The sequence below is a fragment of the Erinaceus europaeus genome, chromosome 12 (genome assembly GCF_950295315.1).
Source record: "Erinaceus europaeus chromosome 12, mEriEur2.1, whole genome shotgun sequence".
NCBI lineage: Eukaryota > Metazoa > Chordata > Mammalia > Eulipotyphla > Erinaceidae > Erinaceus > Erinaceus europaeus.
In genome coordinates this window covers 2,314,099-2,331,615 of record NC_080173.1, presented here as the reverse complement: position 1 = coordinate 2,331,615, position 17,517 = coordinate 2,314,099, and the positions used below count along the sequence as shown (strand labels likewise).

The 17,517-nt window shown below is 53.7% G+C and overlaps 1 protein-coding gene across 3 annotated transcripts in view; it reads left to right on the top strand.

Moving 5' to 3' along the window:
- Nucleotides 1–3,909: 3,909 nt before the first annotated feature.
- Nucleotides 3,910–17,517, top strand: part of SCN4A (sodium voltage-gated channel alpha subunit 4) — a 61,442-nt gene continuing 47,834 nt past the window's right edge. For 2 of the 3 annotated variants that reach the window (XM_060202554.1, XM_007527692.3), the window contains exon 1: nucleotides 3,910–4,002. The gene's annotated coding sequence lies outside the window, so the exon portion shown is untranslated. Of the gene's footprint in view, nucleotides 4,003–9,149; nucleotides 9,307–17,517 lie in introns of those variants that run through there. The other variant, XM_060202552.1, reaches the window with a different exon arrangement.

Below are 17,517 nucleotides of genomic sequence, written 5' to 3'. Positions count from 1 at the left end.
TCCTCCATCTCCTCCTTCATCTCCTCCTTCATCTCCTCCTCCATCTCCTCCTTCTCCATCTCCTCCTCCTCCATCTCCTCCTCCTCCATCTCCTCCTCCATCTCCTCATTCATCTCCTCCTCCATCTCCTCCTCCATCTCCTCCTCCTCCATCTCCTCCTTCATCTCCTCCTTCATCTCCTCCTTCATCTCCTCCTCCATCTCCTCCTTCTCCATCTCCTCCTCCTCCATCTCCTCCTCCTCCATCTCCTCCTCCTCCATCTCCTCCTCCTCCATCTCCTCCTCCTCCATCTCCTCCTCCATCATCTCCTCCTCCTCCATCTTCTCTTCCTCCATCTCCTCCTCCTCCATCTCCTCCTCCATCTCCTCATTCATCTCCTCCTCCATCTCCTCCTCCATCTCCTCCTCCTCCATCTCCTCCTCCTCCATCTCCTCCTCCATCTCCTCCTCCTCCATCTCCTCCTCCATCTCCTCCTTCATCTCCTCCTTCATCTCCTCCTTCTCCATCTCCTCCTCCATCTCCTCCTCCTCCATCTTCTCCTCCTCCATCTCCTCCTCCATCTCCTCCTCCTCCATCTCCTCCTCCATCTCCTCCTCCATCTCCTCCTCCATCTCCTCCTTCATCTCCTCCTCCATCTCCTCCATCTCCTCCTCCTCCATCTCCTCCTCCATCTCCTCCTTCATCTCCTCCTCCATCTCCTCCTCCATCTCCTTCTCCTCCATTTTCTCCTTCATCTCCTCCTCCTCCATCTCCTCCACCTCTTCCTCCTCCATCTCCTTCTCCATTTCCTTCTCCTCCATCTCCTCCTCAATCTCCTTCTCCTCCATCTCCTCCTCCATCTTCTCCTTCATCTCCTCCTCCTCCGCTATCTCCTCCTCCATCTCCTCCTTCATCTCCTCCTCCATCTCCTCCTCCTCCATCTCCTCCTCCATCTCCTCCTTCATCTCCTCCTCCATCTCCTCCTCCATCTCCTTCTTCATCTCCTCCTCCATCTCCTCCTTCATCTCCTCCTTCATCTCCTCCTCCATCTCCTCCTTCTCCATCTCCTCCACCATCTCCTCCTCCATCTCCTCCTCCTCCATCTCCTCCTTCATCTCCTCCTCCATCACCTCCTTCTCCATCTCCTCCTCCATCACCTCCTTCGTATCCTCCTCCATCTCCTCCACCATCTCCTCCTCCTCCATCTCCTCCTTCATCTCCTCCTCCATCTCCTCCTTCATCTCCTCCTCCTCCATCTCCTCCTCCATCTCCTCCTTCTCCATCTCCTCCACCATCTCCTCCTCCATCTCCTCCTTCATCTCCTCCTCCATCACCTCCTTCTCCATCTCCTCCTCCATCTCCTCCTTCATATCCTCCTCCATCTCCTCCTCCATCTTGTCCTCCATCTCCTCCTCCTCCGTCTCCTCCTCCATCTCCTCCTCCATCTCCTTCTCCTCCACCTCCTCCTCCACCTCCTCCTCCTCTTTCTCACCCCCCTTTCCTAGTTCTGAGGGACAGACGGTCAGACAGTGCGGGTAGTGAGGAGCAGTGGTGGGGAAAGACCGTCAACACTGCCATTTAGCCAGCATAACAGCTGGGTGGCAGCAGCAGGGTGGTGGTGCTGGTGGTGGAGGTGTGTGTGCAGAGGGGCCCACAGCTGAGAGGCAGAGCACCAAGCCGCCTCCAGTCCCTCTCTGAGGGGGATGCCACAAGCATGAGGCAGCACTGTGATTCCTTCCTTCTCTCTCTCTCTCTTTGTTTCTCACCCTCTCTCTCTATAAAAAACAACAATAATAACTACTACAACAATGAAAAACAACAAGGGCAACAAAAGGGAAAATAAATATATTTTTTAAAGGGGGTCAGGAGATAGCACAGCAGGTCAAATGCATGTGGTGCGAAGTGCAAGGACCGGCAAGGATCCTGGTTCGAGCCCCCAGCTCCCCACCTGCAGGGGAGTCACTGCACAGGCGGTGAAGCAGGTCTGCAGGTGTCTGTCTTTCTCTCCTCCTCTCTGTCTTCCCCTCCTCTCTCCATTTCTGTCTGTCCTATCCAACAACAATGGCATCAATAATAACAACAGTAATAACCACAACAACAATGAAAAACAACAAGGGCAACAAAAGGGAAAAATAAATATTTAAAAAAAAAGGAAGGAAGGAAGAAAAGAAAAAGAAATGAAAATAAAAGAAAAAAAAGAGCACTGGGAGAAGTGATGTTTTTGTAGGCACTGAAACTCAAAGATAACCCTGGAGAAAAAAAAAAAAGAAAGAAAATAAAAGAAAGAGGGCCCAGATGGTGGTGCTCCCAGTTGAGTGCACATGTTACAATGCTCAAGGACCCGGGTTTGAGTCCCTGTCCCCCACCTGAAGGGGGAAAGCTTTGCAAGTGGTGAAACAGGGCTGCCGGTGTCTCTCTGTCTCTCCCCCTCAATTTCTGACTGTCTCTATCCAATAAATTAATAAAGATAAAAAAAATTAATGAGAAGGTATTTCACTACTGCACCAAATGAAAAAACCCTTTGATGTAAACCTCCAGTGAGCAGTCGTAGACCAAGTGTGTGGGCAGCAGCACGTGGCCTCTAGGCCGCGGGGATGTGGGGCCTGCTCAGGTGGCAGTCCCCAAGCATGTGGCTGCGGGTACACACAGATATGCCAGGTAAAACTCTGGGGGCCATGACTGTGGCAGGTGTGTGTGTGTGTGTGTGTGTGTGTGTGCGTGTGCGTGAGTGTGTGTGAGTGAGTGTGTGTGTGTGTGTGTGAGTGTGTGTGTGTGAGTGTGTGTGTGTGTGTGTGTGATTGTGTGTGTGAGTGTGTGTGTGTGAGTGTGAATGTGAGTGTGTGTGTGTGAGTGTTTGTGTGTATGAGTATGAGTGTGTGTGTGAGTGTGTGTGTTTGTGTGAGTGTGTGTGTGAGTGTGTGTGTGAGTGTTTGTGAGTGTGAGTGTGTGTGAGTGTGTGTGAATGTGAGTGTGTGTGAGTGTTTGTGTGTGTGTGAGTGTGTGTGAGTGTGTGTGTGTTTGTGTGTGTGAATGTGAGTGTGTGTGAGTGTGTGTGGGTGTGAGTGTGTGTGTGAGTGTTTGTGTGAGTGTGTGTGAGTATGTGTGTGAGTGTTTGTGTGTGAGTGTGTGTGTGTGAGTGTGTGTGTGTGAGTGTGTGTGTGAGAGTGTGTGTGTGTGTTTGTGTGTGTGAGTGTGTGTGTGTGAGTGTGTGTGAGTGTGTGTGTGTTTGTGTGTGTGAATGTGAGTGTGTGTGAGTGTGTGTGGGTGTGAGTGTGTGTGTGAGTGTTTGTGTGAGTGTGTGTGAGTATGTGTGTGAGTGTTTGTGTGTGTGAGTGTGTGTGAGTGTGTGTGTGTGAGTGTGTGTGTTTGTGTGTGTGAGTGTGTGTGTGAGTATGTGTGTGTGAGTGTGTGTGTGTGAGTGTGTGTGTGAGTGTTTGTGTGAGTGTGTGTGAGTATTTGTGTGAGTGTGTGTGTGAGTGTGTGTGTGAGTGTGTGTGTGTGAGTGTGTGTGTATGAGTGTGTGTGAGTGTGTGTGTGAGTGTGTGTGTTTGTTTGTGTGTGTGAGTGTGTGTGAGTGTGTGTGAGTGTGTGTGTGAATGTGAGTGTGTTTGTATGTGAGTGTGTGTGTGTGTGTGTGTGTGTGTGTGTGTACGCCAGCATAGCAAAGACGTGCTTATGGGATGAACCAACGTTAGGGGAGATCCGTGTGAGAATGAGCCTGCAGAGGGAGGAGAGGCTTCCTGCGTGCTGGCTGGTGCGTGTGCCCTGGCGAGTGTGCAAGCCTGCGGCCTGGGATCAGAGGGCCCGGGCCTGAGTCCAGAGCACGCCGATGAGGGAAGCGCAGCTGAGTCTCCCACCTGAAGGCCGGCCTGGTCCTCAGGTTTCACTCATGACCCTGTGACATCAGCGGCAGCAGCTGTCCCCGAGGCCGGCCCCCCAGCCAAGTCCCCCAGAGTCCCCGTGCCAGCGTGAGGTGGGCACGCTGCTCGGGCTCCTCGGCCGCCGCTCTGCTCTCACCCAGCCGTGAGTACTGTGCCCTGCACCCCACTCGGGTCGGGTGCCCTGGAACGGACCACCCCAGGGGGTGAGGCACCCCGGCGCCAGGCCTGGTCCGGCTCTGAGACTCAGCGCCCCGCTCCAGGCACCTCTGTCTCCCTGCCCACCCTGCCGTGAGCCTGAGTCCCCACGCTGAGTCCCCAAACTGGCCTTTCTCTGCCCTTCTCCCGCACTGCGTCCCTGCCTGGTGGTCCATCCCTGCCCAGACTGCGCCCAGAAGGGTCCCTCCCCATGGGCACAGCCGGAGCTCCAGCTCAGGGCAAGATGGACTCGGGGCGACCCCAGGGACAGGGTCCGGGCCGTTTGCTCTGAAGGGGCTTGAGGAGCCCTGGCAGTGCCCTTGGGTAGGCCGCATGTTCGTGTCCGCTGTGGCTCCCAGGCAGAGGCGTGGGGGGAGGAGAGGGGCAGGAGGCCAGAGGGGTGGCGGCAGCCCCTTTGCGGTGTGGACGAGGAATCTGGGAGACACCGGCAGAGGACACGTCTCAGTGCCCACTGTCCCTGGCCCTCCTGGCCTGCCTGGGGCATAGTTGGGCCCCTGTCCTGGAGAAGCAGAGGAGGAGGGGAGACGACTGACCCCACACAACGGGGAAGCATGAGGCAGCCAGCCACAGCGCCTGAAGGGAGGAGAGGTGGGGGCTGTCAGGAGGGGCCTGGAGGTGGGGCTCAGGGCCAGGGCTTGGGGAAGAGTGGGGTGCAGCCCTCCCCTCCACCTCCACACCCCCAGCAGAACTGGCCGGCCAGGGCCGTGGAGAGGGTGGGCGAAAGCTGACCGAGAGAGGAAGGTGTTTGGGAGACGCAGGGAGCTGAGGGGTGGTCAGGGCTGATGGGTGCTGTCTCACACATGGGGGAGGGGTGCCTCCAGGCTGGGGTGGGGGCTGGTGAGACTGTCCAGGAAGGCCCAGGCGGGAAACTTCCAGGAGGTTGGTCTTGATGGGGGCTTGGAGCCGTGCTGTGGGGAGACTGCCCTCCAGCTGCAGACAGTGCAGACTGAACACAGCACCCTGTCTTCCGGCTCTCCTGCCATACTCCCCCACTCAAAAACAATCCCAGTAAACCCAGAGGTCCAGGAAAGCTACCACTTAAAGGAGCCTGAAGACCTTAACCAGGACCCCAGTGAAGTGAGCAGGCAGACACACCTCCCCTGGAGAGGGGCCGGGCTGCCACTGGGGCCGCGGCTGGTGTCCTGCGGGCCCAGAGCTGACGAAGGAGCCGCCAGATGTGAGGGTGACTGAAGCCCGGTGGGGGCAGAGAGGACCGCTTTCCCAGGGGTCTCCTGGCTCTCTCTGTGTACCCCCTCCCCAGCTCGCTCCCGGGATCTCACCCCTGTGGCAGTGGTACAGGCACATGTGGCACTGCACCCGTGTGGGAGAAGCAGGCACCCAGAAGTGACCCAGGAGTCAGGGGGTCTTCAGGTCAGGAGGGTGTGTGAGCAAAGGCTCAGTGGGCAGGGGGTGCAGAAACCCCAGACGCAGGGCCCAGCGCCACCTTGGGACTCCTCAGCACGCCAGCCCCCTTCTCCCTCCCAGAAGCTTTCCCGGGGTTGAAAAGGACTTTGACAAGGGCCTCAGAATGTAGTAAAGTGTCTTCCTGCATGGCCCTATCTTTTTTTAGGACAGAGACAGAAAGGCAGAGAGAGAGTGGGAGGCAGCTTCCTTCAGTGCGGCGGGGGCCAGGCTGGCCCTGGGTTGCACAGGTGGCGAAGCCGTGCACTGCTCACGTCACCTGTTTCACTCCTCAGCTAGTCACAGGTGGAGCTACCTTCTTCACTCCGTCTTGGAGGGAGCGTGGGGGAAGCCTGTGAAGTGAGAGAAGTCAGAAAGAGAAGGGTGAATATGGGATGATCTCACTTACAGGCAGAAGTTGAAAAACAAGACCAGAAGGGGGATCACTAAGCAGAACTTGAACTGGAGTTGGTGTCTCGCACCAAAGTCAGAGACTGCGGTGGGTGGGGGAGGTTCAGGTCCTGGAACAGGATGGCAGAGGAGGACCTAGTGGGGGCTGAACTTTTGTGTGGAAAACTGGGAAATGTTACACACAGGCCAGCTAGTGTGTTTTACTGTCAGCTGTAAACATTTAATCCCCCTAGTAAGGCGGGGGGGGGGGGAGAAAAGGGAAAAAGAGAGAGAGAGCTATTTCACCAGCCCAGACTGTGCTATCCTAACCTGACCCTGTCTGCTACTTCCTGTTGAGAATCTACATGGGGTGGGGGCTCTGGATGTGGGGTCACCTCCTCGACCCGAGGCTGGTCTGAGGCCAGCTCCCCTCCCCAGTGTTTCTGTGGCCTGGCCCCACGTCCAGGGGTGACCTGGAGTTCCGTGCTGACTGCATAGATTTCCTGAAGGAAACTGGGGTGATCTCACCTGGCCCTGCCACTGTGGGGCACATGCACAGATGACAGCAAGCAGGGGAGAGGTCACACCTGGGACTGACCGCTCTCACAGGGAGGACTCAGGCACAGAGGGTCCCGCCCCTCCCCCAGGACACCCAGGGAGCCTCCGGCCATGGCCCCCAGCTGCCTGTGCAGAGGAAAAGACAGGTCAGGGGGCCCGAGACTCGCCAGAAGGTGCAGGGGGGCCGGGGGGGTGGGTGCTTGGCTCCCCCCTGCCCTGCCCTGCCCGGGCCGTTCCTGTGCTTTGGCCCCCGCTCTGCTTCATCAGCAATTGCTATTTTTATGGCAGGCGGTTTTCAGTCAACAGCCCTTGTTGGGGGGGTGGGGCAGCCGAAGGAGAGGGAGGGGCAGTCTGGGGCCTCTGGGCCCTCCAAGGGCAGGCCTCCCTGCTGTTACCTGGGGCCCAGAAGCAGGTGGAAAGCGGGAAACCACAGTTGTTCCCAGACCCCACACTGGCTAGGAAGCCAGCCCCGAGCAGACGAGTGTTAGGAGGTCACAGTCCAGGTTACGTGAGGGTGGTTTCACAGCTTAGTGGTTCAAAGACAAGGCCTCTCTGGAGTGTGCCCAGGGCACTTAACTCACTCACCTCTGGCAAGCTACCTACCACCCTCAGTTTCCCTTCCTTCCTTCCTTCCTTTCTTCCTTCCTTCCTTCCTATTTTCTTTCTTTTATTACTACCTTTATTTACTTATTGGATAGAGACAGAATTCAAGAGGGGACGGGGAGATGGAGAGGGAGAGAGACAGACCCCTGCAGCCCTGCTTCACCACTTGCAAAGCTTTCCTCCTGCAGGTGGGGACCAGGGGGCTCGAACCTGTGTCCTTGCACACTGTAATGTGAGTTCAGCCAGGAGTGCCACCACCCAGCCCCTCCACCCTCAGTTTCCTTACTTGTCAGATAGACTCATGACTGTAGGATGGTGGTGAGTTTTCAAAAACTCATGAAATGTGCCCAGACTAGCAGTTGGTCAGTGGTCAGCTTTGCATAAGGTGTTACTGAGTATTTGATTCGTATGGCTGCTACCAGGCCGTGACCGTGAATAAACGTGTCCACATCCTTGTCATGGCAATAAGACAAGGAAGGAAGGAATGATAAGAAAATGGTTGATGCTGTTGGCTCAACCTTGTCAAGACTCACCCAGCTGGGAATTGGGGGACCCTCCATGAGGGTCTGTCTTTGCGAACCTCAGTGCAAGGGCTGTGGAGCTCAAAGAGCATAATCAAGTCCCATGGCCCCACATTTTTGTAAGATCTGCAGTGACCCTCACGTTTTGGAGGCTTGTAACCTCTTGACAGCTCTAACTCTGGAGGAGGGTCTTTAAAAAAATATTTACTTGTGGAGGTGGCCGGGCGGTAGTGCAGCGGGTTAAGCGCTCATGGCGTGAAGCACAAGGACCAGCATAAGGATCCCAGTTTGAGCCCCCGGGCGGTGAAGCAGGTCTGCAGGTGTCTGTCTTTCTCTCCTCCTCTCTGTCTTCCCCTCCTCTCTCCATTTCTCTCTGTCCTATCCAACAACAATAACAATAACCACAACAAGGGCAACAAAAGAAAATGGGAAAATATGGCCTCCAGGAGTTGTGGATTTGTAGTGTAGGCACCAAGCCCCAGGGATAACCCTGGAGGCAAAAAAAAAATTGTTTATTTATTAGATAGAGACAGAGAAATTGAGAGGGAAAGGGGAGAGAGAGAGAGAGAGAGAGAGAGAGAGGGAGAGAGACAGAGAGATACCTGCAGACCTGCTTCACCACTCGCAAAGCTCTCCCCCTGCAGGTGGGAACTAGGGTCTCAAACCCGGGGTCCTTCTGCACTGTAATGTGTGCACTCAATCAGGTACGCCCCCACCCAGCCCCAAAGAGGCTCTCTTTTTTTAATTAATTAATTAATTAATTAATTTTTATTTTTGTTGTATTTATTTAGTCTCTTTTGTTGCCCTTATTGTTTCGTTGTTGTAGTTATTATTTTTGTTGTTATTATTGTCGTTGTTGTTGGATAGGACAGAAAGAAATGGAGAGAGGAGGGGAAGACTGAGAGGGGGAGAGAAAGACAGACACCTGCAGACCTGCTTCACTGCCTGTGAAGTGACTCCCCTGCAGGTGGGGAGCTGGGGGCTCCCACCTCCCCAGGATCCTTATGCCGGTCCTTGCGCTTTGCGCCACGTGCGCTTAACCCGCTGCGCTACCGCCCGACTCCCCTCAAAGAGGCTCTTTTAGGAGAGTGGTTGGTAAGAAGACAGCCACACAGCAGTTTTGGGGGACAGCAGCTTTAGGGGTGAGTAGGAGGGCCAGGCTGGCGGGAGGGAGCAGGGTCCCTTCACCTTGTAGGTGTTCAGGTTTAGGTCTGGGCCCCATGGGCAGCCAGCAGACCCCTTGTCCTCAGGCTGGTACCCTTGACCCCAAATCCCAGGACCTAACAGGACCTGGGGCCCCTGTGGAGAGACAGAAAGCTGCCAAGCCCGATGGCCGGGGGTTCACAGAGGGGTTGGACAGACAGGGCGGCCCTGATAATTTCTGGGCCTGGGGTCATTTTTTGAACACTTGGCCTCTCTGTAGTCCCAGCGCAGGAAAAAGAGCAGTCTGTCTGGGTAGGGGGAAGGGACAGGGGAAGAACTGGACAGAGGCAGCCACTGCCCCGTGGAGGGCCTGAGGGTGAGGTCAGCAGAACGAGGATGTGCCCCGGGGCAGGGAGCTGGTCTGCTCATGTTGTGGAGGGTCTGAGGAGGGGGCTCCTTTAAGGCCAGGTCACCGTTGTTGGGCTCCAGGCCCCAGGGAAAGAGCCTGGTCCTCAGAGTGCGGGAAGTCCCCGGCCGGCCGGTGGAACTAATCGGCCTCCCCACCCTTGGAGCAGCTGGAAAATGACTCATAGAAACCACAGGCCGGTGTGTGGGTGAGTGTGTGTGTGCCTGGGGGCAACAGAGGGAGCTGGGGGCAGTGTGTGAGGGGGAGTGACACGTCCCGGGTAGGAGAGACAGCATAATGCTTGGGCAAAGACTCTCATGCCTGAGCTCCCAGGTCCAGTCCTCAGCACCACCAAAAGTCAGAGTTGAACAGTGCTCTGGTTACAGGGGGAAAATAAAAGTTTAAAAGTCAAGTCTTGCAGAAAACTCTGCCGAGCTTCTGAGCTGTAAGCCCAGCGCCGACAGAGCCCAACACGAGGCCCCATGAGGCCTGAGCTGGGTGTGCCGGACAGCTGCTCAAATGCAGAGTTCAGGGGCTGAGCCCCAGGCCTCTGGTCTGCCCTCTGAAGAGAGACACAAGGAGGCTGGGCCAGCGGCCGTTGAGCTGCCCGCAGGACTGGAGGGAGGTGACTTGAAGCAGCAGCATGTATGTACATTTGGCACCTGGGAGCTGTGTTCAGATCTCGGCCTGGCCACTTGCGGCAATGACCAATGTGAAACCCTTGGAAGGGTCCCTGGCAAACAGTCAGCTCCAGCTAATCCCACCCATGACTCCTTCCACCTAGACTAGGCCTTAAGCTTCCACCTGGTGGTCTGTGCATGTCAGCACCGTCACGAGGCACTGAGATTTGGGAAGGAAAGGCTCAGAGGGCTGAGGGGCGAGCCAGCAGGGGTGAGGGAGAGGAGCACAGTTCACTGCTGGCTCCTTCCTTCCTTCCTTCCTTCCTTCCTTCCTTCCTTCCTTCCTTCCTTCCTCCCTTTCTTTCATCCTTCCTTCCTCTCTCCCTCCCTTCCTCTCTTTTGCCTCCAGGGTTATTGCTGGGGCTCAGTGCTGGAACTATGAATCCACAGCTCCTGGAGGCCATTTTTTCCCATTTTATTGGCTAGGACAGAGAGAAATTGAGAGAGGACAGGGAGATAGAAAGGGAAAGAGAGAGAGAGAGAGAGAAAGAGAGAGAGAGAGAGAGAGCTGCAGACCTGCTTTGCCACTTGTGAAGTCACCCCCTTGCAAGTGGGGAGCCGGGGGCTCAAACTCGGACCGTTGCGTGGCTCCTTGAGATGCACTGGGTTTAGTTTAGTTTCTTTCTTTTTCTTTTAAGTATTTTTATTATCTTTATTTATATATTGGATAGAGATAGCCAGAAATTGAGAGGGAGCAGGGGATAGTGAGGGAGAGAGACAGAGAGACATCTGCAGCCCTGCTTCACACTTGTGAAGCTTCCCCTCTGCAGGTGGGGACCAGGGACTCGAACCCGGGTGCTTGTGCATTCTAACATATGCACTCAACCAGGTGTGCCACCACCGCCCCCTGTCCCCCCCGTCCCGCCCCGTTAGTTTCTAGCTCTTCGGAGCCCTTTGCAACCAGAGACACTCGGGCTGGAGGGAAAGGGTCTGGGTCAGAAGAGGAGGCAGGTTGGGGAAGACTCGGGGGTTGGCAGAGGTTGAGGGTGCATTCAAATACCAGCCTTGGCACATGGAGAGAAAAACAAATGTGGCCAACACTGCCATCCTTACCCACACACACACACACACACACACACACACACACACACACACACACACACACACACCTGGGGGGGACAGAGACCCAAATTACCAGAATGGTTGAATCATGTGTCAAAAAAGGGAAGTTTGTTTTGACCCAGTGAACCCAATGTGGAAAATGCCGCCACCACTAACCTGTCACCGGCCCGAGAGCTTTCTCAGCTGCTGATCCCGGTCACTCCTGGGTGTCTGGGCTCCCACCTGCAGATCCCTGGAGCAGACTTCCTCTGAAGAGAGTGTGAGTGAGAGCAGGGCCACCCGGTGTGGCTTCTTCTGGGACCCTGGCTTGCCAAGCTGGAGTCCTCACTGCTGGCAGAGAAACGACAGTCACCCCATCTTTTCAGGCCCCCTCCCCCTGCAAACACCAGCTGAGAAAAAGCCACAAGGAGCGGGGAGGGGGCCGTGGGGCCCGGCCTCCACTCTTGGAGCTGGCCACAGTAAGCAGTAGGCCGCTGGGACGCCTGCGATGCTCCGAGCAGGGTAAGCAAAGCTGGATTTGCCCCAGGACAGGACTAAGGCTGAGTCCTCATTGCAGCTGGAGTCTGGGGAGTATTCTCCATGGACCAGGAGCAGCTCTGGGTGATTTTGTCCCAGTCCACAGGGAAAACAGCACCAGGCTCCGGTGGCCCCCAGTGGCTTTACAGTGATGACAGGCTTGGCTGACCAGAGGGTGGGTCCTGGGGCCTGAGGAAGACGGCTCAACTACCTGACACTCCGGTTTTGTACGTAGGTAATCAAGTCATCTGTAAAGAACTGTATTTCTTTTTATTTTTAAAATTGTTTTATAATCTTTATTTATTTATTGAATACAGACAGCCAGAAATTGAGAAGGAAGGGGAGATAGAGAGGGAGAGAGACAGAGAGACACCCACAGCCCTGCTACACCACTCGTGAAGCTTTCTCCCTGTAGGTGGGGGCCAGGGTCTTGAACCCGGGTCCTTGTGCACTGTGATGTGAGTTCTTAACCAGGTGCGCCACTGCCAACCCTGAAGGACTTGTATTTCTTCCTTCCAATTGCCACCCTCTTCCTTTCCGCTCTCGCCTGACTGCCTGATCAGCTAGGATTCCCAGAGCAGTGCTGAGGAAGGATGCTTCTTCTTCTAGCGTTTGCCCTTCTTCCGCAGCCAGTCAACAGCGTCAGGTTGAAAGCTGTCAGGAGCTGCTTGTTGCTGGCTTTGAAAGTGACTGGGATCCATGTGGATTCAGTCGGCTAGGAAGGATCGTCAGTTTCCCCAATGAATGGGGACTCACGGGGTGCACCACGAAAAGGTCTATCCAATGCATCCCAAAGGAATGCATTGAGGAAGGATGAGAACTGGCAGCTCTTTTTTCTCTCCCTGTCAGGTACTGTGCCGGATACAGGTTGTCCTTGTTAGTTTTGCTAATTGTCTTTATCAGTTGACGAAGACTGGCTGCCCCGTTACCGTTGGCTGAGAGTTTGTACCACAACTGGGTGCTGGATTTTCTTAAATGCTCATCTTTTAAAATTTATTTTTATTTGTTTAAGTTCATCTTTTCATGGGGTCATGGGACTCCTTTTCTTTAGCCTGCTGACAGGGTGGACTGCACTGATTGAGTTTCTAGTGTTGAATCTGCCGTGCACACCTGTCTAGTGCTGGATCTGCTGTGCACACCTGTCTAGTGCTGGATCTGCCATGCACACCTGTCTAGTGCTGAATCTGCTGTGCACACCTGTCTAGTGCTGGATCTGCTGTGCACACCTGTCTAGTGCTGAATCTGCCATGCACACCTGTCTAGTGCTGAATCTGCCGTGCACACATGTCTAGTGCTGAATCTGCCGTGCACACCTGTCTAGTGTTGGATCTGCCGTGAACACCTGTCTAGTGCTGGATCTGCCGTGCACACCTGTCTAGTGTTGAATCTGCCGTGAACACCTGTCTAGTGCTGGATCTGCCGTGCACACCTGTCTAGTGTTGAATCTGCCGTGCACACCTGTCTAGTGCTGGATCTGCTGTGCACACCTGTCTAGTGTTGGATCTGCCGTGCACACCTGTTTAGTGTTGAATCATCCGTGCACACCTGTCTAGTGCTGAATCTGCCATGCACACCTGTCTAGTGTTGGATCTGTAGTGCACACCTGTCTAGTGCTGGATCTGCCATGCACACCTGTCTAGTGTTGAATCTGCAGTGCACACCTGTCTAGTGTTGGATCTGCAGTGCACACCTGTCTAGTGTTGGATCTGCTGTGCACACCTGTCTAGTGTTGGATCTGCCGTGCACACCTGTCTAGTGCTGGATCTGCCGTGCACACCTGTCTAGTGCTGGATCTGCCGTGCACACCTGTCATAAACGCCACGCATTTGGCTGTAGTATAGGATCCCTCAAAACACAGCTGGAGTGGCCAGGGAAGTGGCTCCGTGAGTGAAGTGCAGGGCTCACATGTGTGAAAGCCCAGGCTCAATTCCTGCTACCACTTAAGCCAGAGATGTGCTCTATTTCTCTTCCCACACCCCACCCCTCTTTAAAATAAGTCAATAAACAAATCTTTAAAAAAGCAGGAGCTGGGTGCTGGTGCACCTGATTAAGCACACATAGTGCTCAGTGAAGGATCAGTGCAAGGATCCGGGTTCGAGTCCCCAGATCCCCACCTGCAAGGAGGATGCTTCACAAATCTCTCTATCTCCCCCTCTTCTCTCAATTTCTCGCTGTTCTATCCAATAACATGAAAAAAAATGGTTGTTGGGAGCAGTGGATTCATAGTGTCGGCACCAAACTCCAGCGATAACCCTGGAGGCAAAAAAGAAAAGAAAAGAAAAGAAAAGAAAAGAAAAGAAAAGAAAAGAAAAGAAAAAGAAAGAGGATTTAAAAATAAATCATATAATACCACTAGATTTAACTAGCTAATGTTTCACTGAGATCCACCAGGATTTAAAAGCTGTGCAGTTTACAGGAGGGAAGGATTTGACATGGGCACAGCTCATGAGATCAAAGCCCAGGGTGGCTTTTCCGACTCTGCCGTGTGAGCAAGCTTATGAAAAAGAAGTTAACATCTTGAGATGAATAAACATGGCGGGTGTCTAGGCCAGCGAGAAAGGCTTCTGTCTGTCGTCAGACTAGACCTGAAAGTGAGTGTTTGAGTCTGGCAGTCCCGAGAGACAGCTCAGGCCCCCCAGCCCAGCGCCTGCAGTGGGGTCCCTTCAGACAGTGGGGCCCAAACTGCCTCCCCCACTCGTGGCCCTTCCTCCCCTCGCCCTCCAAGCCCCCTGCCAGACTTCCGTTTCCAGAGTTTCCGCTGTGGCTTCTCACATATTAACTGGGCTCTGGCCCCGGTGCCTGGGGCACTGGGCTTTAGCCTTGGCCGAGTCTCTCACTCTCTAAATTTATCTTATTTGCTTCCCTATTTATTCCCTGCCTCCTCCCCCTGGAATGCAGGCACAGTGGAGACAGGGACTTTGGCTCCTGCTAGCCTTGGCTCTAAGACCAGAAGCTGGAGCAAAGCCAATGTTCAGGAAACGTTTGCTATGTGAGTGAATGTGTGATCTAGGCTAGCCATTATTATTATTAATCTTTATTTATTGGATAGAGACAGAGAGAAATTGAGAGGAAAGGGGAGAGAAGAAGAGAGACAGAGAGACACCTGCAGCCCTGCTTCACCACTTGTGAAGCTTCCCTCCTATAGATGGGGACGGGGGGCTTGAACTCGGGTTCTTGTGCTCTGTAACATGTGCGCTCAACCAGGTGCACCACCACCTGGCCCCGGCAAGCTGCTATTCTTCTCTGGGCTTCAGGGTCCCTGTCTGCTAGAACAGGAGTTGAACTTGTGTTTTTTTATTTCTTTTTCTTTTTTTTTTTTTGCCTCCAGAATTATCATTGGGCCTTGGTCAAGCCTGCACTATAAATCCACTGCTCCTGGAGGCCATCTTTTTTCAATTGTTGCTGTTATTGTTGTTGGGTAGGAGAGAGAGAGATTGAGAGAGGAGGCGAAGACAGAGAGGGGGAGAGAAAGACAGACACCTGCAGACCTGCTTCACCGCTTGTAAAGTGACCCCCCTGCAGATGGGGAGCTGGGGGCTCAAACCGGGATCCTTGAGCCGTGTTGTTAAAATTTTTCGGAGGCTCTTGCCGGGCGGGTAGCTTCATGGGCGGGTAACAGAGACGCGGAGACAACGGCTGGGCAGGGAAGCTGTATTTCTTTATTCAGGAACAACGATTCATAAACTAAGACAAACTAATCACCAAACAGAACTCTGCTGTCTCTTTGCGGCGGCACAAGCACTCTCTCTGACTCTCCAACTCAGGAACCCTCTCCAACTCTCGAACTCTGAAACTCTGGCCGGGTCCCTAGGGGCGGGGCCAAGCGGGCCCGCGAAATTAACTGGACTGATCTAATTCTCTCAGTGGGGGAGAACTAGAACCCAATGTAAAGCATACAACAATTCCCCCCTTTCTTTTCAACTAAATGGCTACAGTATCAAGGGTGTGGGGTGAACAGAAACATATATCATACAGGCATTTTTAAAAAAGAAACTGGCACAAACATGGAGAAACATGCAAGCAAATAACAAGAACCAGCGTGCTGCCAAGGGAAGGCCTGAGGGGGCAATATCTGTCTCTGTGGGCTAAACTTTATCAGCTTAAAAAAAACATTTCTTGCCTCTGGGGGGCTACTTGCCTCGACAGACATTTGTATGGGGGCAGGGAACGGCCTAGAGTCCCAAAGGCAGCTGGCTGCAATTTACTTACTATGAAACAAAGCTTGTTATTAGCGTATCTACTGTGCGATCCAACGTTTCTAATAGAGAAGGAATTTGAGACTTTTACATAGCAACAACGTCTTTTAACCTTTTGTTACACCCATTCAAGATGGAGTCAGGAAAGGAAACCTCAGGCATGAGAATAATTAGCATAGCCATTGTGCGATCTACCATTTCTAATAGAGAAGGTAATGGAGAGTTTTACATATCAACAAGTCTATTTAACCTTTTGTTTAGACCAACTTAGTTAAAATATATTGATTGTTAACTAATTTTTACCTTAGACTTTAAATGTAAGTTAATTTTATCTTTATGAGAATTACGTTGAAAACCTTTTTCATTTAATTTGACTAGTAAGAATTTAGCCTTAAAGTTACTGTTTACCAAACTTTAAACATATACATAAACATGGTCATTAATACACAAGGAGAGAAACCTTTGTTATGAAGACATGTCATTTTAAACACGAATTTAAATCTGTACTGTCTTAGTGGTTGGGGGGGGGGGTTTCACCATCCGGAGGTGGCTTCACGCGCAGCTTCACTTTTAGGAATTGCAGGTTGTGATCTCTGCACAAATCTATGCGTACTCCAGCTTGTCTGCCTTCAGACCGGACCGGCAGCTGGAGATCTCGTGTGCCCAGTTTCGGCAGGGAGCCTGGGGGTCCGGGAGGCCCGGGATGGTTCCAGAATTCATAGAAAGAGGGCAGGCAGGCCAGTTTTGTAGAAGGCGTGGGCCTAGGTGCCCAGGGGTGGCGGCCATGATAGGCCGCTGCGGCCCTGCCCCATGGCCCTGACATGTCTGCTGCCCTGTTCGCAGTGGCTGAGTAGTGTGGAGGGATCACGTGTCCAGTGCCCTGCGCCACGCGGTGGAGAGCCGGCTCCTGTGGGCTGGCCTCGGGCTCTTGCGTGTTGGCATCGGGCTCCAGCATGTTGGCATCAGGCTCCTGGGGCTCTTGTGTGCTGGTGTCGGCCTCCTGCGGGCTGCGGGGCTGCGGGGCTGCTGGCGCGGTGCGCGGGGTTGTCTGGGCGCAGCCGGCTGGCTGGCTGTTTAACCAGGTGGAAACAGCAGCTCCGCGCCTCGCCTCCCGCCCGCTGGCTATTCCCGCTGGCTGTTCTGAGTTCACCCGAGCAAGTGGAAACCAGAGTGGTCCAGACATAAATGTTCCAGAAACAGCAAAACAGTCTCGTGAAGAAAGAGCAGAGGCCTTTGGAGATCTCTTCACAAGCAGAAGAGAAGGCCATAGTGCATAGGTAGCCAAATTGTCTTTACTTATCTGAGAGATGCGCAGGTCAGGTCCACGTGGGCGCCATTTGTTGTTAAAATTTCGGATGGCTCTTGCTGGGCGGGTTAGCTTCACGGCGGTGAACAGAGATGACCAGACACACGGCTGGGCAGGGAAGCTGTATTTCTTTATTCAGGAACAACGATTCATAAACTAAGACAAACTAATCACCAAACAGAACTCTGCTGTCTCTTTGCGGCGGCACAAGCACTCTCTCTGACTCCAACTCAGGAACCCTCTCCAACTCTCGAACTCTGAAACTCTGGCCGGGTCCCTAGGGGCAGGGCCAAGCGGGCCTGCGAAATTAACTGGACTGATCTAATTCTCTCCGTGGGGGAGAACTAGAACCCAGTGTAAAGCATACAACAGAGCCGGTCTGTGCGCTTTGCACTATGTGCGCTTAACCCTCTGCGCTACCCTCACCCCCTTCATGGGTCTCTTGAGTCTTCACAGATTCAGTGTGCACCACGAGCCCCCAGCCCCCACCCCCAGCCACCATGTCCTAGGAGCGAGCTGGGGTGGAAGCTGGGGCTGTTCCCCGGCTGGTGGAGATGGGCTTAAGGTGTTGAGGAGAGGGGCTTGAGGCCCCTCTGTAAGCTCCTTGGAGATCAGCCAATGTGTTGTCTGACCCACGCTGTGGGGTGTTATCAGTGAAG